We start from the raw sequence: 12,013 nt of genomic DNA on the forward strand, positions 1-12,013 counted from the left end.
CAGATAATCCACACGACCCAAGGGGCAATTCCAAGCCATTCAGATCAAAGTGCACCAAGCCCAGGTAAGCCTTTTCCCAGGTTTGGGCCTAGCTATCAAGCACTTGCTCTTCCCTCCCCTCCACTCAGGCATCCATTTTGAGGGATCAAGTACCTGAGCTGCAATGAAGCCAGTAAGAGAGAGCAAGCCCCCTCCTAGAATCAGAGTTCCTCTAGCTTCATCCTCTGTGAACAACAGGGAACCCCATAAAGGTCAAATACTCTCGTATGAAATAGATAGGAATTGAAATACTTAGCTCCCACAAAGAAACGATGGCCTTCCCGCTAGATTCAGCAAATGCTGGGATTATGTCCTCTCTGGGGTGAAGGGAGTGTGGTAAGTGAGGGGAATCTTTGACTGAACTTGAATCTGTATTAGGCCCTCCGGTTTTCAAGACAGTCTAGGTAAATATTAGAAGTCAGATAGTGAACGGAACTGTTAAAAGTCGCCAATGACATGAAAGACACAGCTTATGTGGACCGTCTTTCATTGAGTCAAGCCCCCCGGGGGCAATCTATCATGGGGGTGCAGACTTGGTTGCATTCAAGTGCTTTACCCAACATGATCGGTATGATTAAGCGTTCTCATCACTGATAGAAGAACACCTGGTTCTCAGTAGCCTAGCATAGCTGCAGCAGGGTTCTCATAGCTATAATGCCTCTAGGTTCTTTGGATTCAAAGCTAAATGTATATATTTAGTTCGTTTCCTCTTGTATTTTCCTTGAGAGGGATGTTACACCTTGAAATGCCAACATTGACCAGTAGGTGTCATCGGGACTAAAGGGCACCACATGCACAAGGGAATCCAAGCTTGAGGGGTTATTTCATGTTTTCCATTAGTTATTTCATGGTTCCTGTTGGTTTCGGGAGGCTTCAACAGTAAAGAGCTGACATGACCCCTTTAACAGTTCGGACTGGCTAGTTTGCATTCTATCTGTCTATGTTTTCCTTAGAGCTGACAAAATGTTACCGAAATTGACAAGTCTGCTTCTCCTTTGCTAGGTCGATTTAGTATGTTTCAGAAACTAACTTCATTTTCGTATAACTCCCTAAAACATTTATATCAATTCTATTAAATTTTTAAAGACTGCAAATGAGATATCAACACAATGTCAAAACTGGAGTCTCTTCGGACAATCCCTCCCACCACGGCTGTATAGAAACAAAGAGATAAAAAGAAATCACATTTCTGTGAAATGTATCTGGAAAGTGTTGATTCATCGATGCCCAGTTGACAGAGAAGCAGTGCTAACCTGCGCTCACTCCGCTCCCATGAACACAGCAATGAGAAACATCCACTCACCCAGCCCTTGGCACAGGACACTTGCCGAAGAGAGGTCTGTTACTTCCAAAGGACAGGATGAGGCCTCAGAACACCTGGAAGCAGGAGAGGAAAAGCAGGGATGGATACCAGTGCATGGTCTGAGCCCTGTTGATGGAGCAGTAAAGGTGAAACTCTCTTTAACTTGGACGCACACTCTCAAGCGGACAGGGAGACATGGGATTGAAGAGTGATCCGCTGAGTGTTAGAAGAGTGCACAGCAGATGCTTGGCTGACAGATCTCAAAGAATCCAGTGCAAAATATCCCCACAGTTGATTCTGAGACCAAGCTCCGAGCTGCCAAATTTGAGGTAGCAGAGGCAGCGTTCAGGGAGGGATAGGGCTACGGATGGTAGGCACACGCTGAGTCTCAGGGATCCGGAGTGCGTTGTGGGATGTGGTGGGTCCTATCAAGAGAGCAAACCGACCTGGGACCCCAATGAGCAAGCAACCACCCTGGCGCGCCGCAGTTGAAATTATCGATATGTCCCATGGCCACACCCAGTGCATCTGCAGGACCAGAGACCAATTTGGCATTTTGCCAATAGAGCATGTGTGGGGCTGAATCAGAGATATTGTGCATCGGGTCTGAGGGATCCAGGGGGCCTTGGGTTTGAATTCAGAATGAAAAGCCTTAGGATCTGCTACATTCATAACCTGGGCTGTGATTATGGTTTGGTTTGAGGCACAGGATGTGCAACAGCTCTGTGGTTGGCTTCGTGCACACCGTGCCACAAGGATGAGAGGACAAGGAAGTGTGGTCCAAGACCACAGCGTGAGAAGAGGAAGGATTTCCTTCAGTTTATCTCTCAAAAGCGGATGCTACATTTTGGATGGCACCGGCACGGTTCGGCAGCGAGGACACCAAGTTCGGGCTGCGGGATCATTCCAGCAGGCCCTGATGTGTGACATCCATAGATATGCTTCCACTGGTGTTTCTGTAGACAGAGAAGCTCTTGGAAGAACTGGTTTCAGTGGGACATTCCCGTGGCACTACAAAGCACAAGCGCACTCACACTCTGCTCTTCTGGAAACACTCCAAAATAACAGAGAGTAAGAATGCAGAGCTGAGAACCTTTAGAAGCTCCATTTCCACCAGAGGAAGTGTCCTGTGCTCTTTCAGATTTGTGAGATAAGCGTAATCAAAATGAGGTTATCCTAATCGAAAATAGTATGGGGGGTTCATCACAACAAAGGCAACACCAGCAATTGGCGATAGACCAGACAACACACACAGGAACAGGACATGGCATCAATGTCTAGGAAAAATTTGTCCTCACAGAAATCCCATGCAATTGTGTAGAGCCAAGTGTCTAAAGTTTTCACTTAACCAAGCCCTAGAAGTCTACATTAGATACCTGAAATTACCTGACCAGTAGAGATGAAGAAATACAGTAAAAGGAAAAGGAAGTACCATTTTCAGTTCCAAAGAGATTGAAGGCCCTAAAGATAAGCTTTCAGACAACTAGACTGCAAAAACGCTCTCCAGAGCAAGTATTGAAAATGGAGGTGAGGGAAACACTGAAGAACAACAGTGTCTCAGAATCACAAAAGGCAGAATACCAGAAAAGGGGAAGAGAAAGCCTAAAGACGAGCCAAATAATATCAGAAAACTCAGTGGATGAGAAAATATCAGGGCTAACATTCCGTCCTAAGCAGACGAGATATTGCAGAGGGACGCGTGAATGACTTTGAAGACAGGGGAACAGAAATCCCTCGGTCAGAAGCACACATAGGAAAGCAAGTGCAAACCAATGAAAACATTGCTGTTGAATCCTGGTTGAAGACAAGGCATGAAAGACTAAAATTCGAAAGAGTCCCAGATGGAAAAGCAAGAGATAAAGAAACAAACAATGTTTGAAAAGTTATGTGTAGAAAAATCAGACTGAAACTTGCTGAAAGCCAAGATAGAATCATCTAGGCGAATTCAGGAAGTACACAGCGTCCAAAAGAGGTGGAATCCCAATAGACTTAGCAGCAGCTGTATGATCCAAATCAACAAAGTTCATGAGCATCCCAGTGATTTAAAATGCGCCTGGAGGAAAGCAACATAGTCACAAGAGAACCTCCAGAGGGGTTTCAGCTGCTATCTCAGCAGCAATATTGCAGGACAGGGGAGGGAGTGCCAGGACATAGACCATAGCTTGAATGGCAAAATGCTGCCATCTAGGGTAGCCTATGCCACATGACCACCATTTCTAATAACAGCAGAGCTAGAGAATGCCACAGACCTGCAAATCTTAAAAGATTCAGCAGTTCGAAACTTATCCTAAAAGAAAGGTTGAGGATTCTCCCCTGAAGGGATAAGCAGCAAGATGAAATGGAAAGAAGAAAACCCTTATTGGAAATGCAAGAAGAGCATGAGTGGAAAAGAAGAAACAAGAAGAAGGCAAGGAGGACATCAAAACCCTAAAGATGGGAGAGGGAAGCAGGAAATCATAGGGGATTGGAAGCACTCTCTTAAGGGAGTCAGCTTATATGACTCTCTGTTGGAAGCAAACGGAGAGATGCATGGCCTGACGTGTTTGCAAAGCAAACGAGAAGCAGACCAAGAAAGAATCAAAACAAACAAACAACACAAAAAGGGGTAGGGTAACATGAATATTCAAAAGAAATTACTCAAGGTGATGTCAAGGATCATTCAGTACGCATCGACCCAGTATCGCGGCTTGAATGTACTCAGCACACCTGTATTCGGAAATCAGAGGCGTGCATTTATATTCGTAAATATTGATTCATATGAGCATATCGTGACCTAACCCAAATGCCGATTTGGAATCCAATGGATTCCTAGTCCGTGATATAGACTTGCAAGTCTTCCAACAGGATGAATGAATGCCATATTCTACACTACGTCGAGAAGAAATGGCACAAGCCTATAACAAGGAAAAGTAGCTCCACAAAAGTGTACTAAGATCAAAAGAGACAGGCAGTAAAGTGCACACTGGGGATTGTATCATTCCTAGGAATTTCAGCCCCCTTGAAACAAATGGATAGATGTCCCGTGAATGCGGGTGTTTCAGCAGAAATCAACCGACGGCTATGTATTGCGGGTGTGCCCATATTACAGGAACAATAGTTTCCCTTAGTGGGTCTCTGTGTACTGTGAACTGTTAGAAAGTTTAAAGACGTGTGAAACATTCAACTGAAAATGGACACACTTCCCTCCGTTGCTACAGTGCATACAGATCTGAACAAAAGGAAAGAGGGAAGAAGAAAGGCCCATGGGACGCTAGTGGGTAGAATCACATTTACCTTAGGAACCTCTCGTCGGATGCAGCCCCTCCCCCAACACTGACAAGATGCAGCAGCCATTGGGGATGGCAGTTAGCGGTTGGATTCCAGGTGGAATGTTGGTGTGTACCGCGAGGCTTGTTGTGGCTGGTGGATCCTAGGTAACCGGGCAGAGTTCTGTGGGTGGATCAGTGCGATGGAGGGGCTGCCGCCCTCTGTGGAGCTTGGCTTAGGTCTTTGGTCCGGGAAGCTGTGTCAGTTCGAGATACTGCTGCTGCCCAAAGACCTGAGTTCACGGGTCAGTTTCCAGAACCTGAAAGGGCAGACAGTGGAAGATCTGCCTGTCTTCAGCTTACTGGAGAGGCTCCGAGGTCCTTTCAGACTTGCCCAGTCCTGTTGAAGTCGACTTTATGGGAGACACGAAGAGAAGCTGGCCGAAAACATGGCTGCACGGATTGAGGAGAGATGCGAACACATTGATGAGAGATGTTCTGCTACAATACAGAATACTGGCCTGGAGACAGCTGTAGAGGATAGCAGGCTCGAAAGGCATTCATGAGACATATTGAACCTCGCTGATACTAGCAGAAACCTACGGAGGGCCACCGTGGACTGGAGGAAGTTCCTCAATTCTCTGCTCCAAGAACGGGTCCAAGATCCCTGACGTCTAAAGAGAAGAGATGGCAGAGATGATAAAAACGCTCATGTTCTTGAAAGAGGTCAGATAATCCACACGACCCAAGGGGCAATTCCAAGCCATTCAGATCAAAGTGCACCAAGCCCAGGTAAGCCTTTTCCCAGGTTTGGGCCTAGCTATCAAGCACTTGCTCTTCCCTCCCCTCCACTCAGGCATCCATTTTGAGGGATCAGTACCTGAGCTGCAATGAAGCCAGTAAGAGAAGAGCAAGCCCCTCCTAGAATCAGAGTTCCTCTAGCTTCATCCTCTGTGAACAACAGGGAACCCCATAAAGGTCAAATACTCTCGTATGAAATAGATAGGAATTGAATACTTAGCTCCCACAAAGAAACGATGGCCTTCCGCTAGATTCAGCAAATGCTGGGATTATGTCCTCTCTGGGGTGAAGGGAGTGTGGTAAGTGAGGGGAATCTTTGACTGAACTTGAATCTGTATTAGGCCTCCGTTTTTCAAGACAGTCTAGGTAAATATTAGAAGTCAGATAGTGAACGGAACTGTAAAAGTCGCCAATGACATGAAAGACACAGCTTATGTGGACCGTCTTTCAATTGAGTCAAGCCCCCGGGGGCAATCTATCATGGGGGTGCAGACTTGGTTGCATTCAAGTGCTTTACCCAACATGATCGGATGATTAAGCGTTCTCATCACTGATAGAAGAACACCTGGTTCTCAGTAGCCTAGCATAGCTGCAGCAGGGTTCTCATAGCTATAATGCCTCTAGGTTCTTTGGATTCAAAGCTAAATGTATATATTTAGTTCGTTTCCTCTTGTATTTTCCTTGAGAGGGATGTTACACCTTGAAATGCCAACATTGACCAGTAGGTGTCATCGGGACTAAAGGGCACCACATGCACAAGGGAATCCAAGCTTGGGGGTTATTTCATGTTTCCATTAGTTATTTCATGGTTCCTGTTGGTTTCGGAGGCTTCAACAGTAAAGAGCTGACATGACCCCTTTAACAGTTCGGACTGCTAGTTTGCATTCTATCTGTCTATGTTTTCCTTAGAGCTGACAAAATGTTACCGAAATTGACAAGTCTGGCTTCTAGGTCGATTTAGTATGTTTCAGAAACTAACTTCATTTTCGTATAACTCCCAAAACATTTATATCAATTCTATTAAATTTTTAAAGACTGCAAATGAGATATCAACACAATGTCAAAACTGGAGTCTTCGGACAATCCCTCCCACCACGGCTGTATAGAAACAAAGAGATAAAAAGAAATCACATTTCTGTGAAATGTATCTGGAAAGTGTTGATTCATCGATGCCCAGTTGACAGAGAAGCAGTGCAACCTGCGCTCACTCGCTCCCATGAACACAGCAATGGAAACATCCACTCACCCAGCCCTTGGCACAGGACACTTGCCGAAGAGAGGTCTGTTACTTCCAAAGACAGGATGAGGCCTCAGAACACCTGGAAGCAGGAGAAGGAAAAGCAGGGAATGGATACCAGTGCATGGTCTGAGCCCTGTTGATGGAGCAGTAAAGGTGAAACTCTCTTTAACTTGGACGCACACTCTCAAGCGGACAGGAGACATGGGATTGAAGGTGATCCGCTGAGTGTTAGAAGAGTGCACAGCAGATGCTTGGCTGACAGATCTCAAAGAATCCAGTGCAAAATATCCCCACAGTTGATTCTGAGACCAAGCTCCGAGCTGCCAAATTTGAGGTAGCAGAGGCAGCGTTCAGGGAGGGATAGGGCTACGGATGGTGGCACACGCTGAGTCTCAGGGATCCGGAGTGCGTTGTGGGATGTGGTGGGTCCTATCAAGAGAGCAAACCGACCTGGGACCCCAATGAGCAAGCAACCACCCTGGCGCGCGCAGTTGAAATTATCGATATGTCCCATGGCCACACCCAGTGCATCTGCAGGACCAGAGACCAATTTGGCATTTTGCCAATAGAGCATGTGTGGGGCTGAATCAGAGATATTGTGCATCGGGTCTGAGGGATCCAGGGGGCCTTGGGTTTGAATTCAGAATGAAAAGCCTTAGGATCTGCTACATTCATAACCTGGGCTGTGATTATGGTTTGGTTTGAGGCACAGGATGTGCAACAGCTCTGTGGTTGGCTTCGTGCACCCGTGCCACAAGGATGAGAGGACAAGGAAGTGTGGTCCAAGACCACAGCGTGAGAAGAGGAAGGATTTCCTTCAGTTTATCTCTCAAAAGCGGATGCTACATTTTGGATGGCACCGGCACGGTTCGGCAGCGAGGACACCAAGTTCGGGCTGCGGGATCATTCCAGCAGGCCCTGATGTGTGACATCCATAGATATGCTTCCACTGGTGTTTCTGTAGACAGAGAAGCTCTTGGAAGAACTGGTTTCAGTGGGACATTCCCGTGGCACTACAAAGCACAAGCGCACTCACACTCTGCTCTTCTGGAAACACTCCAAAATAACAGAGAGTAGAATGCAGAGCTGAGAACCTTTAGAAGCTCCATTTCCACCAGAGGAAGTGTCCTGTGCTCTTTCAGATTTGTGAGATAAGCGTAATCAAAATGAGGTTATCCTAATCGAAATAGTATGGGGGGTTCATCACAACAAAGGCAACACCAGCAATTGGAGATAGACCAGACAACACACACAGGAACAGGACATGGCATCAATGTCTAGGAAAATTTGTCCTCACAGAAATCCCATGCAATTGTGTAGAGCCAAGTGTCTAAAGTTTTCACTTAACCAAGCCCTAGAAGTCTACATTAGATACCTGAAATTACCTGACCAGTAGAGATGAAGAAATACAGTAAAAGGAAAAGGAAGTACCATTTTCAGTTCCAAAGAGATTGAAGGCCCTAAAGATAAGCTTTCAGACAACTAGACTGCAAAACGCTCTCCAGAGCAAGTATTGAAAATGGAGGTGAGGGAAACACTGAAGAACAACAGTGTCTCAGAATCACAAAAGGCAGAATACCAGAAAAGGGGAAGAGAAAGCCTAAAGACGAGCCAAATAATATCAGAAAACTCAGTGGATGAGAAAATATCAGGGCTAACATTCCGTCCTAAGCAGACGAGATATTGCAGAGGGACGCGTGAATGACTTTGAAGACAGGGGAACAGAAATCCCTCGGTCAGAAGCACACATAGGAAAGCAAGTGCAAACCAATGAAAACATTGCTGTTGAATCCTGGTTGAAGACAAGGCATGAAAGACTAAAATTCGAAAGAGTCCCAGATGGAAAAGCAAGAGATAAAGAAACAAACAATGTTTGAAAAGTTATGTGTAGAAAAATCAGACTGAAACTTGCTGAAAGCCAAGATAGAATCATCTAGGCGAATTCAGGAAGTACACAGCGTCCAAAAGAGGTGGAATCCCAATAGACTTAGCAGCAGCTGTATGATCCAAATCAACAAAGTTCATGAGCATCCCAGTGATTTAAAATGCGCCTGGAGGAAAGCAACATAGTCACAAGAGAACCTCCAGAGGGGTTTCAGCTGCTATCTCAGCAGCAATATTGCAGGACAGGGAGGAGTGCCAGGACATAGACCATAGCTTGAATGGCAAAATGCTGCCATCTAGGGTAGCCTATGCCACATGACCACCATTTCTAATAACAGCAGAGCTAGAGAATGCCACAGACCTGCAAATCTTAAAAGAATTCAGCAGTTCGAAACTTATCCTAAAAGAAAGGTTGAGGATTCTCCCCTGAAGGGATAAGCAGCAAGATGAAATGGAAAGAAGAAAACCCTTATTGGAAATGCAAGAAGAGCATGAGTGGAAAAGAAGAAACAAGAAGAAGGCAAGGAGGACATCAAAACCCTAAAGATGGGAGAGGGAAGCAGGAAATCATAGGGGATTGGAAGCACTCTCTTAAGGGAGTCAGCTTATATGACTCTCTGTTGGAAGCAAACGGAGAGATGCATGGCCTGACGTGTTTGCAAAGCAAACGAGAAGCAGACCAAGAAAGAATCAAACAAACAAACAACACAAAAAGGGTAGGGTAACATGAATATTCAAAAGAAATTACTCAAGGTGATGTCAAGGATCATTCAGTACGCATCGACCCAGTATCGCGGCTTGAATGTACTCAGCACACCTGTATTCGGAAATCAGAGGCGTGCATTTATATTCGTAAATATTGATTCATATGAGCATATCGTGACCTAACCCAAATGCCGATTTGGAATCCAATGGATTCCTAGTCCGTGATATAGACTTGCAAGTCTTCCAACAGGATGAATGAATGCCATATACTACACTACGTGGAGTAGAAATGGCACAAGCCTATAACGAGGAAAAGTAGCTCCGCAAAAGTGTACTAAGATCAAAAGAGACAGGCAGTAAAGTGCACATTGGGGATTGTATCATTCCTAGGAATTTCAGCCCCCTTGAAACAAATGGATAGATGTCCCGTGAATGCGGGTGTTTCAGCAGAAATCAACCGACGGCTATGTATTGCGGGTGTGCCCATATTACAGGAACAATAGTTTCCCTTAGTGGGTCTCTGTGTACTGTGAACTGTTAGAAAGTTTAAAGACGTGTGAAACATTCAACTGAAAATGGACACACTTCCCTCCGTTGCTACAGTGCATACAGATCTGAACAAAAGGAAAGAGGGAAGAAGAAAGGCCCATGGGACGCTAGTGGGTAGAATCACATTTACCTTAGGAACCTCTCGTCGGATGCAGCCCCTCCCCCAACACTGACAAGATGCAGCAGCCATTGGGGATGGCAGTTAGCGGTTGGATTCCAGGTGGAATGTTGGTGTGTACCGCGAGGCTTGTTGTGGCTGGTGGATCCTAGGTAACCGGGCAGAGTTCTGTGGGTGGATCAGTGCGATGGAGGGGCTGCCGCCCTCTGTGGAGCTTGGCTTAGGTCTTTGGTCCGGGAAGCTGTGTCAGTTCGAGATACTGCTGCTGCCCAAAGACCTGAGTTCACGGGTCAGTTTCCAGAACCTGAAAGGGCAGACAGTGGAAGATCTGCCTGTCTTCAGCTTACTGGAGAGGCTCCGAGGTCCTTTCAGACTTGCCCAGTCCTGTTGAAGTCGACTTTATGGGAGACACGAAGAGAAGCTGGCCGAAAACATGGCTGCACGGATTGAGGAGAGATGCGAACACATTGATGAGAGATGTTCTGCTACAATACAGAATACTGGCCTGGAGACAGCTGTAGAGGATAGCAGGCTCGAAAGGCATTCATGAGACATATTGAACCTCGCTGATACTAGCAGAAACCTACGGAGGGCCACCGTGGACTGGAGGAAGTTCCTCAATTCTCTGCTCCAAGAACGGGTCCAAGATCCCTGACGTCTAAAGAGAAGAGATGGCAGAGATGATAAAAACGCTCATGTTCTTGAAAGAGGTCAGATAATCCACACGACCCAAGGGGCAATTCCAAGCCATTCAGATCAAAGTGCACCAAGCCCAGGTAAGCCTTTTCCCAGGTTTGGGCCTAGCTATCAAGCACTTGCTCTTCCCTCCCCTCCACTCAGGCATCCATTTTGAGGGATCAGTACCTGAGCTGCAATGAAGCCAGTAAGAGAAGAGCAAGCCCCTCCTAGAATCAGAGTTCCTCTAGCTTCATCCTCTGTGAACAACAGGGAACCCCATAAAGGTCAAATACTCTCGTATGAAATAGATAGGAATTGAATACTTAGCTCCCACAAAGAAACGATGGCCTTCCGCTAGATTCAGCAAATGCTGGGATTATGTCCTCTCTGGGGTGAAGGGAGTGTGGTAAGTGAGGGGAATCTTTGACTGAACTTGAATCTGTATTAGGCCTCCGGTTTTCAAGACAGTCTAGGTAAATATTAGAAGTCAGATAGTGAACGGAACTGTAAAAGTCGCCAATGACATGAAAGACACAGCTTATGTGGACCGTCTTTCAATTGAGTCAAGCCCCCGGGGGCAATCTATCATGGGGGTGCAGACTTGGTTGCATTCAAGTGCTTTACCCAACATGATCGGATGATTAAGCGTTCTCATCACTGATAGAAGAACACCTGGTTCTCAGTAGCCTAGCATAGCTGCAGCAGGGTTCTCATAGCTATAATGCCTCTAGGTTCTTTGGATTCAAAGCTAAATGTATATATTTAGTTCGTTTCCTCTTGTATTTTCCTTGAGAGGGATGTTACACCTTGAAATGCCAACATTGACCAGTAGGTGTCATCGGGACTAAAGGGCACCACATGCACAAGGGAATCCAAGCTTGGGGGTTATTTCATGTTTCCATTAGTTATTTCATGGTTCCTGTTGGTTTCGGAGGCTTCAACAGTAAAGAGCTGACATGACCCCTTTAACAGTTCGGACTGCTAGTTTGCATTCTATCTGTCTATGTTTTCCTTAGAGCTGACAAAATGTTACCGAAATTGACAAGTCTGGCTTCTAGGTCGATTTAGTATGTTTCAGAAACTAACTTCATTTTCGTATAACTCCCAAAACATTTATATCAATTCTATTAAATTTTTAAAGACTGCAAATGAGATATCAACACAATGTCAAAACTGGAGTCTTCGGACAATCCCTCCCACCACGGCTGTATAGAAACAAAGAGATAAAAAGAAATCACATTTCTGTGAAATGTATCTGGAAAGTGTTGATTCATCGATGCCCAGTTGACAGAGAAGCAGTGCAACCTGCGCTCACTCGCTCCCATGAACACAGCAATGGAAACATCCACTCACCCAGCCCTTGGCACAGGACACTTGCCGAAGAGAGGTCTGTTACTTCCAAAGACAGGATGAGGCCTCAGAACACCTGGAAGCAGGAGAAGGAAAAGCAG

Source organism: Vicugna pacos, unplaced genomic scaffold (genome assembly GCF_048564905.1).
Source record: "Vicugna pacos unplaced genomic scaffold, VicPac4 scaffold_20, whole genome shotgun sequence".
Lineage (NCBI taxonomy): Eukaryota > Metazoa > Chordata > Mammalia > Artiodactyla > Camelidae > Vicugna > Vicugna pacos.